Here is a 15,414-nt window from a genome sequence, read left to right on the forward strand (position 1 = left end):
TGGCGGATGAATGTACTAGGGATGTATTTTTTGAGTAAAACTCGCTCGTTTTTGTCCTGTGCGCTGGAAACTTGTTCATGTGCGCTTAGCAATGCTGTTTGAATTTAAAATATTACCTTCTGTGCGGCTGTTTATCAATTCTAAGAGATGGCGAGTCGTCGGCTTCTGCCCCCATGCCGCTAGTGCTGGGGTGTTCGGGGATAAATCTGAGCACTCTTTTTCCCATGTTTGGGTCCTTCGAGGGAGGCGCTCAGCCCAGCGAACGAGGCAATCGGACTATAACGCGTGAACACTCTCACTTAGCCATAGAATTCTATAATTTTAAATTTCGGCGAAGCCCCTAGTATTCAGAAGACCGATTTCGGGGCGCTATCCATGCCTTAGCCGGACAGAGCCGATTCCTCGCTCGAAGCGGCATAAGTCTTTAGGGACTCGAAAAAACCTCTCGAACAGCGACCAACTCTCGCTTCATCATGACAGTCAGTTTTAGCTTTCTCCACTGAGGTGCTCGGCCCAGCTCAACTGGGGCACAATCGCAGTGGTTCTCCTAGTGCTACCTTAGCCGATATAGCGGAACGTAAGGCACCAAAACATAGGAGCCGGGAAAACCCAACTATTGACCCAAGACATGATTCGGAGCCGATGCATATAATGCTATAAGTTCGGGCGGCCACACTTGTGAAAGTGTGCGGACTTCTCACACCATATTGAGGGGTGTTAAAAGCCCCTAGCGTATTTTGGCCGTACCAGGTTGTACGGGTGCAACATGTCGTTAAGGAACATTTATTTATAAAAAGATAATGCGAAAATAGACAAAAGCTATGCATTGTTTATTGAAAATAGCTGCGATCAAAGTAGAATGATACAAGTAATGCGATAAACGAAAAGTTGGACTATTTAACATGTCTGCTCCAGGGGCAAGCTGCGGAATAGTATGCGGAACAGGTATATTGTTCGTGATAGAGACCACCTGGGATTTCCGTAATGCGGCATGGCTTGTCTGCTTCCCTGGTTCTTGCATCGTTTGTGCAGCAATTGAACTGCCGAACAGGCCTTCCGAAGAGTAGAGTCCTGAAAGTAAGAGAAAAGTAAAAAATCAGAAGCCCCTGGTGCGGTTTAAGCCGTGTTGTGGGCGTGCCGTGATGGTGCCCCTCCCCCTATGCCCATGGTATTTCTAGAGCGTAGTTATGTACGCGAAGTACTGGCGTCGCCTTTTGGCGAGGGTTGGGGTTGGGGCCGCATTGCTACGCCTGCTCGGAACGTGCCAGGCGGTCTTGTTGTAGGTTACTCCGGGCGTGCTTGATGGTGTCCGGACATTTAATGGCCGGACTGGAGAACTGCCTGGAGAGGCTGCTTTGTACTTCCGCTGCAAGGGCCGCCGTGTGCTCCTCCGTTCGGAGGGAGCGTTCGGTGTTTCCATTGACCGTAATTACTCCTTGAGGGCCTGGCATTTTGAGCTTAAGGTATGCGTAGTGCGGGACCGCATTGAACTTGGCGAATGCGGTTCGCCCGAGCAGTGCATGATAGCCACTGCGGAACGGGACTATGTCGAAGATTAGCTCCTCGCTTCGGAAATTATCCGGAGATCCGAAGACCACTTCAAGTGTGACTGAGCCTGTATAGCTGGCCTCTACACATGGTATTACGCCTTTAAAGGTCGTTTGGTGGGCTTAATCCTCGAGGGATCTATGCCCATTTTCCGCACTGTATCCTGGTAAAGCAGGTTCAGGCTGCTGCCGCCGTCCATAAGGACTCTAGTGAGATGAAATCCGTCAATAATTGGGTCGAGAATCAATGCGGCGAATCCGCGATGATGGATGCTAGTGGGATGGTCTCTTCGATCAAAGGTGATCGGGCAGGAGGACCATGGGTTGAACTTTGGGGCGACTGGCTCTACCGCGTATACGTCCCTTAACGCGTGCTTCCGCTCCCTTTTGGGGACGTGGGTGGTGTATATCATGTTCACCGTCCGCACTTGTGGGGGAAAGCCTTCTATCCATTGTTGTTCGGCGGCCGGGGCTCCTCGTTGTCATCGCTATGCAACCCCTTGTCTTCATTGTCGGCGCTTAACATGCCTGCCTGCTTGAACACCCAACAGTCCCTGTTGGTGTGATTGGCCGGCTTTTCGGGGGTGCCATGTATTTGGCACAAGCGGTCGAGTATTCGGTCCAAGCTGGACGGGCCCCTAGGATTCCTTTTGAATGACTTTTTCCGCTGACCGGATTTAGAGTCTCTGAATCCGGCATTAACTGCCGTATCCTTAGCATTGTCGTTGTTAATGCGGCGCTTCTGCTGGTTGCGACGCGACCTGCCACTAATGTCCCTGGTGTCCGAACGACTAGGGTTCTTGGTCATATTGTTTCTATGAGAAAGACATCTGTCTTCTCCCGCGCAAAAGCGGGTCATGAGTGCTGTGAGTGCTGCCATAGATTTCGGCTTTTCCTGTCCTAGGTGCCGGGCAAGCCACTCGTCCCGGATATTATGCTTAAAGGCTGCTAAGGCCTCTGCGTCCGGACAGTCAAGTATTTGATTTTTCTTTGTTAGGAACCGTGTCCAGAATTGCCTGGCCGATTTGTCTGGCTGCTGAATTACGTGGCTTAGGTCGTCAGCGTCTGGGGGTCGCACATAAGTGCCCTGGAAATTGTCGAGAAATGCGGCTTCCAGGTCCTCCCAACAACTGATTGACCCTGTTGGCAGGCTGTTAAGCCACTGCCGGGCTGGTCCTTTAAGCTTGAGTGGGAGGTATTTGATGGCGTGGAAATCATCGCCACGGGCCATGTGGATATGAAGGAGATAATCCTCGATCCACACCGCGGGATCTGTTGTGCCATCGTATGATTCGATGTTTACGGGCTTGAAACCCTTGGGGATTTGATGATCCATTATTTCGTCTGTGAAGCACAGTGGGTGTGCGGAGCCTCTGTACTGGGCTATATCATGATGTAGCTCCAATTAGCTTTGTATACTGTGTTCGGCTTTGCCGAATTTGTGGCCGGCGTGACAGTTACCGTCTCGAGCCGTGGGGCGCCCACGCGATCCGTAGATCGATCTTGTTTGCCTTGCCTTGTCCTCCAACATATTTCGTAAGTCCGGCGCATATTCCCGTGCCTTGGTACGGGGTGCGGCTTGGGTGGAGGGCCGAGAGGCCTCTCTGTCGCGGCCACGAGGTGGCCGGTCAGCCGTATCAAGTGCTTCCTCCTCTAATCGAGGTAGCAACCTGCGCTTTGGGTAGCTCTTGGAGGGGCGTTCGAGTTTATGCTCTTCGGCCGCAAGGACTTCAGTCCATCTGTCGACTAGCAGATCTTGATCAGCTTCAAGCTGTTGCTGTTTTTTCTTGAGGCTTCTTGCCGTGGCCATAAGCCTGTGTTGAAAACGCTCTTGTTCGACAGGATCCTCTGGCACGACGAATTCATCGTCGTCGAAGCTTGCCTCGTCTTCAGAGGGAGGCATATAATTACCGTCCTCGACCTCTCTGTCAGCCGCTCTCTCATGAGGGCTGGTTTCTCCATCCTCCTGTGCTAAATCTTGCTCGGGGGGATGTTCTTCGGCGCTTTCCGGGGTATTATTATCTCCCGTGCTGGAATCGCCGTTTTTGTGTTGGCGGGATTTTGAGCGGCGCCGCTGACGCCGGCGCTTTTGCTGTTTCTTGGAGGGGTCATCCTCCGCTGTTCCATCGCCATCTCCCTCTTTTGGGGGGTCCACCATGTATATGTCATATGACGAGGTGGCTTTCCAGGGCCTAGTAGGCACTGGTTCTTCATCATCTCCTTCATCGGCGTCCATACCGTCGATGTCTTCGGAGTCGAAGTCGAGCATGTCGGTTAAATCGTCGATAGTGGCTACCAAGTGGGTGGTGGGTGGGCTTTGAATTTCTTCATCGTCCGTACCCCAACCTTGCTGACCGTAGTCCGGCCAGGGCTCTCCTGATAAAGAGAGAGACTTTAGTGACTTCAGGATATCGCCGAAAGGCGAGTGCTGAAAGACATCCGTGGCCGTGAACTCCATGATCGGCGCCCAATCGGATTTGATCGGCTGGGGCGCGGAGGGTTCGCAGTTTGAAGAAGAATCCGGCTCCATGGAGTCACGAGTCTTGCAGAGTACGGAGCTGGTGTTCGGCTCAACCGCCGTTGGGATCACAGCCCCCGAGGTGGCGTCCAACCGCCCATCCTCGATCGGCGCGATTGGCTCCGTACTAAGGGTCGGAGCCGATGCGGGTGCGGCCTCCAGGGCACTGTTCGGCGGCAGAGCTAGGTCATGCTCGTCATGACAGTGCGGCGCGCTCGGCAGTGGTTCGAATCCGTCGAAGATCAAGTCCCCGTGGATGTCGGCCGTGTAGTTCAAACTTCCGAATCTGACCTGACGGCCAGGGGCGTAGCTTTCGATCTGCTCTAGACGGCCAAGTGAATTGGCCGGTAGTGCAATGCCGCCAAAGACGAAGATCTGTCTGGGGAGGAAGGTCTCACCCTGGACTGCATCGCCATTGATGATCGTAGGAGCCATCGGGCCTGACGGCGACAGCACAGAGGAACTCTCAATGAAAGCACCAATGTCGGTGTCAAAACCGGCGGATCTCGGGTAGGGGGTCCCGAACTGTGCATCTAGGCTGGATGGTAATAGGAGGCAAGGGACACAAAGTTTTACCCAGGTTCGGGCCCTCTCGATGGAGGTAAAACCCTACGTCCTGCTTGATTAATATTGATGATATGGGTAGTACAAGAGTTGATCTACCACGAGATCAGAGAGGCTAAACCCTAGAAGCTAGCCTATGGTATGGTTGTTGATGTGTATGTTGTCCTTCGGACTAAAACCCTCCGGTTTATATAGGCACCGGGGAGGGTTAGGGTTACATAAAGTCGGTTACAATAGTAGGAGATCTGAACATCCGTATCGCCAAGCTTGCCTTCCACGCCAAGGAAAGTCCCTTCCGGACACGGGATGGAGTCTTCAATCGTGTATCTTCATAGTCCAGGAGTCCGGCCTAAGGTATAGTTCGGCTATCCGAACACCCCCTAATCCAGGACTCCCTCAATGATCTCATCGGATGAACGACAATGTCGAGGATTCAATCAATCCCGTATACAATTCCCTTTGTCCAGCGGTATTGTACTTGCCCGAGATTCGATCGTCGGTATCTGATACCTTGTTCAATCTTGTTACCGGCAAGTCACTTTACTCGTTCCGTAACACATCATCCCGTGATCAGCTCCTTGGTCACATTGTGCACATTATGATGATGTCCTACCAAGTGGGCCCAGAGATACCTCTCCGTCACATGGAGTGACAAATCCCAGTCTCGATTCGTGCCAACCCAACAAACACTTTCAGAGATACCTGTAGTGTACCTTTATAGCCACCCAGTTACGTTGTAACGTTTGGCACACCCAAAGCACTCCTACGGTATCCGGGAGTTGCACAATCTCATGGTCTAAGGAAATGATACTTGACATTAGAAAAGGTTTAGCATACGAACTACACGATCTTTGTGCTAGGCTTAGGATTGGGTCTTGTCGATCACATCATTCTCCTAATGATGTGATCCCGTTATCTACAACATCCAATGTCCATGGTCAGGAAACCATAACCATCTATTGATCAACGAGCTAGTCAACTAGAGGCTTACTAGGGACATGGTGTTGTCTATGTATCCACACATGTATCTGAGTTTCCTATCAATACAATTCTAGCATGGATAATAAACGATTATCATGAACAATGAAATATAATAATAATAACTAATTTATTATTGCCTCTAGGGCATATTTCCAACATTACGGTCCAATCCTACGTGCATCGCTCAGTCGCTGATGTCATGAAGGCTTCGGCTGATACCACGACGTCGAGTGCCAGTAACTGTTCCCGCATAGTTGGTTAGTGCGTATAGGCCAGTAGCCAAACTCAGATCAAATACCAAGATCTCGTTAAGCGTGTTATCTTGAAGTAACCGCGAACGCCGACCAGGGCCAAGCCCACCTCTCACCTGGCTGGTCTCAACCTGCCTTGTCGCTCCACCACAAAGATCCACACAGAGGGCCGTTGGGAAAGTATGTCCTTCCAGCCCCCAATTCGTGAATCAACCGCGGGTACTCAACGAGCCGACCTGACTTTAGTCACAACATATATCATGTGTAATAGGTATAGTATATACCTGTGATCAACACCCGACGTGATCACGGCCCAATAGTATAGCATGGCAGACAGACAAGAATGTCAGGCCACTGATGATAAACTAGCATCCTATACTAAGCATTTAGGATTGCAGATAAGGTATCAATAGTTGTAGTAGCAATGATAGGCTATGCAGCAGAATAGGGTTAACGGAAAGCAATAACATGCTACACTACTCTAATGCAAGCAGTAGAGATAAGAGTAGGCGATATCTGGTGATCAAGGGAGGGGGCTTGCCTAGTTGCTCTGGAAAGAGAGAGGGGTCGTCAACACCGTAGTCGTACTGGGTAGCAGCGGCGTCGGTCTCGGTGTCTAGCGAGAGAAGAGGGGGGGAGAAACAATAAATATTAAGCAAACAGATGCATAGCGATTCATGACATGACAAGTAGCGGTGCTAGGGGTGCCCTAATGCGGTAAGAGGTGGTACCGGTGAAGGGGGGAAACATCCGGGAAAATATCCCTGGTGTTTCATGTTTTCGGACATATGAATCGGAGGGGGAAAGTTGTGTGTTCGCTATGCTAGGGATGCGTGGCGGACGAACGGGCTGCGTATCCGGATTCATCTCGTTGTTTTGATCAACTTTCATGTACAAAGTTTTTCCATCTGAGCTATGGTTTATTTTATATTAATTTTAAAAGATTTAAATCATTTTTAGAATTATCATGATTAATTTAATTGGGAAATGCCATTATGATGCCAGCATGACATCAGGGTGATGTCAGCAGTCAACAGTCAGTTGACTTGGTCAAACTGACGCGTGGGTCCCACTGTCATTGTCTAACGCGTAGGTTTAATAGTTAGTTAACAGAATTAATTAAGTTAAGTAATTAATTAATTTAATTATTTATTTATTTAATTAATAATATATTTTTATATTAATTAAAAAATTTATATTTTTAATAAACGTTCTAGGCCGCGGGCCTGATGTCTACTACACAACCTTCTTCTTGTAGACGTTGTTGGGCCTCCAAGTGCAGAGGTTTGTAGGACAGTAGCAAATTTCCCTCAAGTGGATGACCTAAGGTTTATCAATCCGTAGGAGGCATAGGATGAAGATGGTCTCTCTCAAGAAACCCTACAACCAAATAACAAAGAGTCTCTTGTGTCCCCAACACACCCAATACAATGGTAAATTGTATAGGTGCACTAGTTCGGCGAAGAGATGGTGATACAAGTACAATATGGATAGTAGATAATAGTTTTTGTAATCTGAAAATATAAAAACAGCAAGGTAACTAATGGTAAAAGTGAGCATAAACGGTATTGCAATGATAGGAAACAATGCCTAGGGTTCATACTTTCGCTAGTGTAAGTTCCCTCAACAATAATAACATAACTGGATCATATAACTATCCCTCAACATGCAACAAAGAGCCACTCTAAAGTCACTAATAGCGGAGAACGAACGAAGAGATTATGGTAGGGTACGAAACCACCTCAAAGTTATTCTTTCCAATCAATCCGTTGGGCTATTCCTATAAGTGTCACAAACAACCCTAGAGATCATACTAGAATAACACCTTAAGACACAAATCAACCAAAACCCTAATGTCACCTAGATACTCCAATGTCACCTCAAGTATCCGTGGGTATGATTATACGATATGCATCACACAATCTCAGATTGATCTATTCACCCAACACATAGAACCTCAAAGAGTGCCCCAAAGTTTCTACCGGAGAATCACGACGAAAACATGTGCCAACCCCTATGCATAGGTTCATGGGCGGAACCCGCAAGTTGATCACCAAAACATACATCAAGTGAATCACGTGATATCCCATTGTCACCACAGATATCCACGACAAGACATACATCAAGTGTTCTCAAATCTTTAAAGACTCAATCCGGTAATATAACTTCAAAGGGGAAACTCAATCCATTACAAGAGAGTAGAGGGGGAAGAAACATCATAGGATCCAAATATAATAGCAAAGCTCGCGATACATCAAGATCGTATCATCTCAAGAACATGAGAGAGAGAGAGATCAAACACATAGCTACTGGTACATACCCTCAGCCCCGAGGGAGAACTACTCCCTCCTCGTCATGGAGAGCACCGGGATGATGAAGATGGCCACCAGAGAGGGATTGCCCCCTCTGACAGGGTGCCAGAATGGGTCTAGATTGGCTTTCAGTGGCTATGGAGGCTTCTGGCGGTGGAACTCCCAGTCTATTGTGCTCCCCGATGTTTTTAGGGTATATGGAGATATATAGGCGGAAGAAGTACGTCAGGGGGGCCCACGAGGGTGGAGGGCGCGCCCCCTACCTCGTGGCTCCCTCGTTTCTTTCCTGACGTGCACTCCAAGTCCATCAGGTTGTTTTCCTTCCCAAAATAAGTTCCGTGAATTTTCAGGTCAATTGGACTCCGTTTGATTTTCCTTTTCTGCGATACTCTAAAACAAGGTAAAAACAGAAACTGGCACTGGGCTCTGGGTTAATAGGTTAGTCCCAAAAATGATATAAAAGTGTATGATAAAGCCCATAAACATCCAAAATAGTAGATAATATAGCATGGAGCAATCAAAAATTATAGTTACGTTGGAGACGTATCAGCATCCCCAAGCTTAATTCCTACTCGTCCTCGAGTAGGTAAATGATAAAAACAGAATTTTTGATGCGGAGTGCTACTTGGCATAATTTCAATGTAATTATTCTTAATTGTGGCATGAATATTTAGATCCAAAAGATTCAAGATAAAAGTTCATATTGACATAAAAATAATAATACTTCAAGCATACAACTAAGCAATTATGTCCCCTCGAAATAACATGTCCAAAGAAAGTTCATCCCAACAAAATCATATAGTTTAGTCATGCTCCATCTTCGTCACACAAGAATGCTCTCATCATGCACAACCCCGATGACAAGCCAAGCAATTGTTTCATACTTTAGTAATCTCAAACCTATAAACTTTCACGCAATACATGAGCGCGAGCCATGGACATAACACTATGGGTGGAATGGAATATAATGAGGGGGGTTATGTGGAGAAGACAAAAAGGAGAAAGTCTCACATCAATGAGGCTAATCAATGGGCTATGGAGATGCCCATCAATTGATGTCGATGCAAGGAGTAGGGATTGCCATGCAACGGATGCACTAGAGCTATAAATGTATGAAAGCTCAACAAAAGAAACTAAGTGGGTGTGCATCCAACTTGCTTGGTCACGAAGACCTAGGGCACTTGAGGAGGTCCATTGTTGGAATATACAAACCAAGTTCTATAATGAAAAATTCCCACTAGTATATGAAAGTGATAACATGAGAAACTCTCTACTATGAAGATCATGGTGCTACTTTGAAGCACAAGTGTGGCAAAGGATAGTAACATTGTCCCTTCTCTCTTTTTCTCTCATTTTTTGGGCCTTTTCTTTTTTTATGGCCTTTCTCTTTTTTTTGGGCCTTCTCTTTTTTTATGGCCTTTCTATTTTTTTGGGCCTTCTCTTTTTTATGGCCTTTCTCTTTTTTTATTCCTCACTTGGGACAATGCTCTAGAAAATGATGATCATCACACTTCTATTTATTTACAACTCAATGATACAACTCGATACTAGAACAAAGTATGACTCTATATGAATGCCTCCGGTGGTGTACCGGGATATGCAATGAACCAAGAGTGACATGTATGAAATAATTATGAACGGTGGCTTTGCCACAAATACTATGTCAACTACATGATCATGCTAAGCAATATGACAAAGATGAACATGTCATGATAAACGGAATGGTGGAAAGTTGCATGGCAATATATCTTGGAATGGCTATGGAAATTCCATAATAGGTAGGTATGGTGGCTGTTTTGAGGAAGATATAAGGAGGTTTATGTGTGAAAGAGCGTATCATATCACGGGGTTTGGATGCACCGACGAAGTTTGCACCAACTCTCAATGTGAGAAAGGGCAATGCACGGTACCAAAGAGGCTAGCAAGGATGGAAGGGTGAGAGTGCGTATAATCCATGGACTCAACATTAGTCATAAAGAACTCACATACTTATTGCAAAAATCTACAAGTCATCAAAAACCTCGGCACTACGCGCATGCTCCTAGGGGGATAGATTGGTAGGAAAAGACCATCGCTCGTCCCCGACCTCCACTCATAAGGAAGACAATCAAATAACACCTCATGTTTCAAATTTGTTACATAACGTTTACCATACGTGCATGCTACGGGACTTGCAAACTTCAACACAAGCATTTCTCAAATTCACAACTACTCAACTAGCACGACTTTGATATTATTACCTCCATATCTCAAAACAATCATCAAGCATCAAACTTCTCTTAGTATTCAAAACACTCATAAGAAAATTTTACTAATCTTGAATACCTAGCATATTAGGATTTTAAGAAAATTACCATGCTATTTAAGACTCTCAAAATAATATAAGTGAAGCATGAGACTTCATCTATTTCTGTAAAATAAAACAACCACCGTGCTCTAAAAGGATATAAGTGAAGCACTAGAGCAAATAACAAACTACTCCGAAAGATATAAGTGAAGATAAATGAGTAGTCGAATAATTATGAAACTATGTGAAGACTCTCTAACATTTAATAATTTCAGATCTTGGCATTTTATTCAAACAGCAAGCAAAACAAAATAAAATGACATCTAAGAATAGCAAACATCATGTGAAGAAGCAAAAACTTAGGATCAACCGATACTAACTGATAGTTGTTGAAGAAGAAAGGTGGGATGCCAACCGGGGCATCCCCAAGCTTAGATGCTTGAGACTTCTTGAAATATTATCTTGGGATGCCTTGGGCATCCCCAAGCTTGAGCTTTTGTGTCTCCTTAATTCCTCTCATATCACGGTCTCCCTAAATCTCAAAAGCTTCATCCACACAAAACTCAACAAGGACTCGTGAGATAAGTTAGTATAAACCATTGCGAAAACCTTATCATACTCTACTGTAGCAAATCACTAAAATTATTATTCAACATTGCATACTAAATTCCTCTGCATATTTAATAGTCCTATCCTCAAATAGAATCATTAAAGAAGCAAACATATGCAAACAATGCAAGCATAACAGCAATCTTCCTAAACAGGACAGTCTGTAAAGAATGCAGCTAGATCCATACTTCCATAACTCCAAAAATTATGAAAGAAAATTCCAACTTTAGTAAGTTTATCAGAGCTTAATATGCAAAAGGTTTCAAAATTTTATCACATTCTGACTTTTCTAGGGAATTATTGCAACAACGGTAAACTTTCTGTTTTCAAACAACAACATGTGGAATTCTAAAATAGGCATAGTAAAGGCTATCAATTCCACTTTTATTGAAATAAAAGATGTAAAACATTATTCTAAATAACAGCAAGCAAATCCTACCAAAATAAATTGACGCTCCAAGCAAAAAACATATCATGTGGTGAATAAAAATATAGCTCCAAGTAAAGTTACCGATGAACGAAGACGAAAGAGCAAGCTTAGGCTCTTGGATATCCTTGAATATTACCTTGGGGTGCCTTGGGCATACCCAAGATTAGGATCTTGCCACTCCTTATTCCATAGTCCATCTAATCCTTACCCAAAACTTGAAAACTTCACAACACAAAACTTAACAGAAAACTCGTAAGCTCCGTTAGTATAAGAAAACAAATCACCATCATAAGGTACTATAATGAACTCATTCTTTATTTATATTTGTGTCAAACCTACTGTATTACAACTTATCTATGGTTTATAAACTATTTTACTAGCCATAGATTCATCAAAATAAGTAAACAACACATGAAACACAGAATCTGTCAAAAACAGAACAGTCTGTAGTAATCTGGATCAAACGTATACTTATGGAACTAATAAAATTCTCAAATAAATTGCTTGACGTGAGGAATTTATCTATTAATCATATGCAAAAAATAATTAACTCAATATCACTCTCCAATAAAAAATGGCAGCAATTCTCGTGAGCGCTAAAGTTTCTGTTTTTTTACAGCATGATCAACAAGACTTTCCCCAAGTCTTCCCAACGGTTCTACTTGGCACAAACACTAATTAAAACATAAAAAATCAATCATAACATAGGCTAGATAAATTATTTATTACTAAACAGGAACAAAAAGCAAGGAACAAAAATAAAGTTGGGTTGCCTCCCAACAAGCACTATCATTTAACGCCCCTAGCTAGGCATGATGATTTCAATGATGCTCACATAAAAGATAAGAAATTAAACATAAAGAGAGCACCATGAAGAATATAACTAGCACATTTAATTCTAACCCACTTCATGTGTGGGTTCAATCCTCTTTTTGGAGCTCCTTATTAATGAGATTGGTTGAATAGGAGGCTCCTCCTCGTTACCTGATTCATCATAAGAAATAATAGGAGGGTATTGGTAAGTCTCTTCCCTTTCATTAGTATTCTCTTCATCTTCTATTTGTTCTCTTTTCTTTATGTAGTTGGCAATATAAGGATTTTCAATACAATTCACCGCACAATACATATAAATCTTCTCTAGATCAAAATCAAGAAATCTATCAAGATTAAACTTTGGAATACCTTCAGTTATACGTTTCATTTCCTCACACCCCAAAAGAAGACTAAGCTCTTTATGATGCTCAAGGGTAATCAAATTATCACAATTTTTGGATATGATTCGGTCATGAAACAATTTGCATTGGAGATTTAAATGACCATGTTCATTGCAAAGTTCACAAGGGGTGCGAAAAATATTGAATTTTTCAGCACAATCATCAAGACTTTCTTGCAACAATTTAGTTTCTAAATACATATGCCTCTTGCAATATCTATCTTCCCTATTTGGTGTGTACTTGCAAACCCAATGTACTCCACAAAAATTGACATGTTTATAGGAGAAATTTTCATCATAACTAGTGCAATCATCATTAGTATCATGGATATTCAAAGAATTCGTACTAACAACATTGCAATTATGCTCATCATTCACATATTTTATGCCAAGCATTCTATGTAATTCTTCTTCTAGAACTTTAGCACAATTTTCCTTCCCATCATACTCACGAAAGATATTAAAAAGATGAAGTGTACGTGGAAAACTTAATTCCATTTTTTTATAGTTTTCTTTTATAGACTAACTAGTGATAAAACAAGAAACTAAAAGACTTGATTGCAAGATCTGAAGATATACCTTCAAGCACTCACCTCCCTGGCAATGACGCCAGAAAAGATCTTGATGTCTACTACACAACCTTCTTCTTGTAGACGTTGTTGGGCCTCCAAGTGCAGAGGTTTGTAGGATAGTAGCAAATTTCCCTCGAGTGGATGACCTAAGGTTTATCAATCCACAGGAGGCGTAGGATGAAGATGGTCTCTCTCAAGCAACCCTGCAACCAAATAACAAAGAGTCTCTTTTGTCCCCAACACACCCAATACAATGGTAAATTGTATAGGTGCACTAGTTCGGCGAAGAGATGGTGATAAAGGTACAATATGGATAGTAGATAATAGTTTTTGTAATATGAAAATATAAAAACAGCAAGGTAACTAATGATAAAAGTGAGCATAAACGGTATTGCAATGATAGGAAACAAGGCCTAGGGTTCATACTTTCGCTAGTGTAAGTTCCCTCAACAATAATAACATAATTGGATCATATAAGTATCCCTCAACATGCAATAAAGAGTCACTCTAAAGTCACCAATAGCGGAGAACGAACGAAGAGATTATGGTAGGGTACAAAACCACCTCAAAGTTATTCTTTCCAATCAATCCGTTGGGCTATTCCTATAAGTGTCACAAACAGCCCTAGAGTTTGTACTAGAATAACACCTTAAGACACAAATCAACCAAAACCCTAATGTCACCTAGATACTCCAATGTCACCACAAGTATGCGTGGGTATGATTATACGGTATGCATCACACAATCTCAGATTCATCTATTCAACCAACACATAGAACCTCAAAGAGTGCCCCAAAGTTTCTAGCGGAGAATCATGACGAAAACATGTGCCAACCCCTATGCATAGGTTCATGGGTGGAAGCCGCAAGTTGATCACCAAAACATACATCAAGTGAATCACATGATATCCCATTGTCACCACAGATATCCACGACAAGACATACATCAAGTGTTCTCAAATCTTTAAAGACTCAATCCGATAATATAACTTCAAAGGGGAAACTCAATCCATTACAAGAGAGTAGAGGGGGGAAGAAACATCATAGGATCCAAATATAATAGCAAAGCTCGCGATACATCAAGATCGTATCATCTCAAGAACACGAGAGAGAGAGAGATCAAACACATAGCTACGGGTACATACCCTCAGCCCCGAGGGAGAACTACTCCCTCCTCGTCATGGAGAGCACCGGGATGATGAAGGTGGCCACCAGAGAGGGATTGCCCCCTCCGGCAGGGTGCCAGAACGGGCCTAGATTGGCTTTCGGTGGCTACGGAGGCTTCTGGTGGCGGAACTCCTGATCTATTGTGCTCCCCGATGTTTTTAGGGTATATGGAGATATATAGGCGGAAGAAGTACGTCAGGGGGGCCACGATGGGCCCATGAGGGTGGAGGGCGCGCCCTACGGGGGTGGGCGCGCCCCCCTACCTCGTGGCTCCCTCATTTCTTTCCTGACATGCACTCCAAGTCCATCAGGTTGCTTTCCTTCCAAAAATAAGTTCCATGAAGTTTCAGGTCAATTGGACTCTGTTTGATTCTCCTTTTCTGTGATACTCTAAAACAAGGTAAAAACAGAAACTGGCACTGGGATCTGGGTTAATAGGTTAGTCCCAAAAATGATATAAAAGTGTATAATAAAGCCCATAAACATCCAAAGCAGTAGATAATATAGCATGGAGCAATAAAAAATTATAGATATGTTGGAGACGTATCAGGGCCCCAAATGTCATTGGCCCTAGGGACCTAACGGGGGCGGGCGATGTTTTCGGGCACGGCCCGATCGAGCGCACGCCCAGGGGGCCGTGGTGGACGAGGCCGGCGAGGCCACGGCGGGGCGGGGCCGTGGCGAAGCAGGTGGCCACCGGAGGAGGACGCCGGGGCCGTGGAGGGGTGCGGCCGGACCACCGTGGGGCGAGGAGGGAGCGGCACGGTGGCATGCAGCAGTCAGCAGCAGGGGCGGAGGCGGAGCAGGGCGGGGTCGGCGGGGGCCGAACGCGGCCACGGCAGGCGCGCGCGTAGACGAGGCGGGACGGTGGGGCGGGAGCCGCGGCGGGCGTAGCTGGACGCGGCCACCGTGCAGTGGAGCGCCGCGAGCGGCTGGCGAGGCAAACGCAGGAGGGAGGGCTGCG

The sequence above is a fragment of the Triticum aestivum genome, chromosome 6A (assembly GCF_018294505.1).
Source record: "Triticum aestivum cultivar Chinese Spring chromosome 6A, IWGSC CS RefSeq v2.1, whole genome shotgun sequence".
Lineage (NCBI taxonomy): Eukaryota > Viridiplantae > Streptophyta > Magnoliopsida > Poales > Poaceae > Triticum > Triticum aestivum.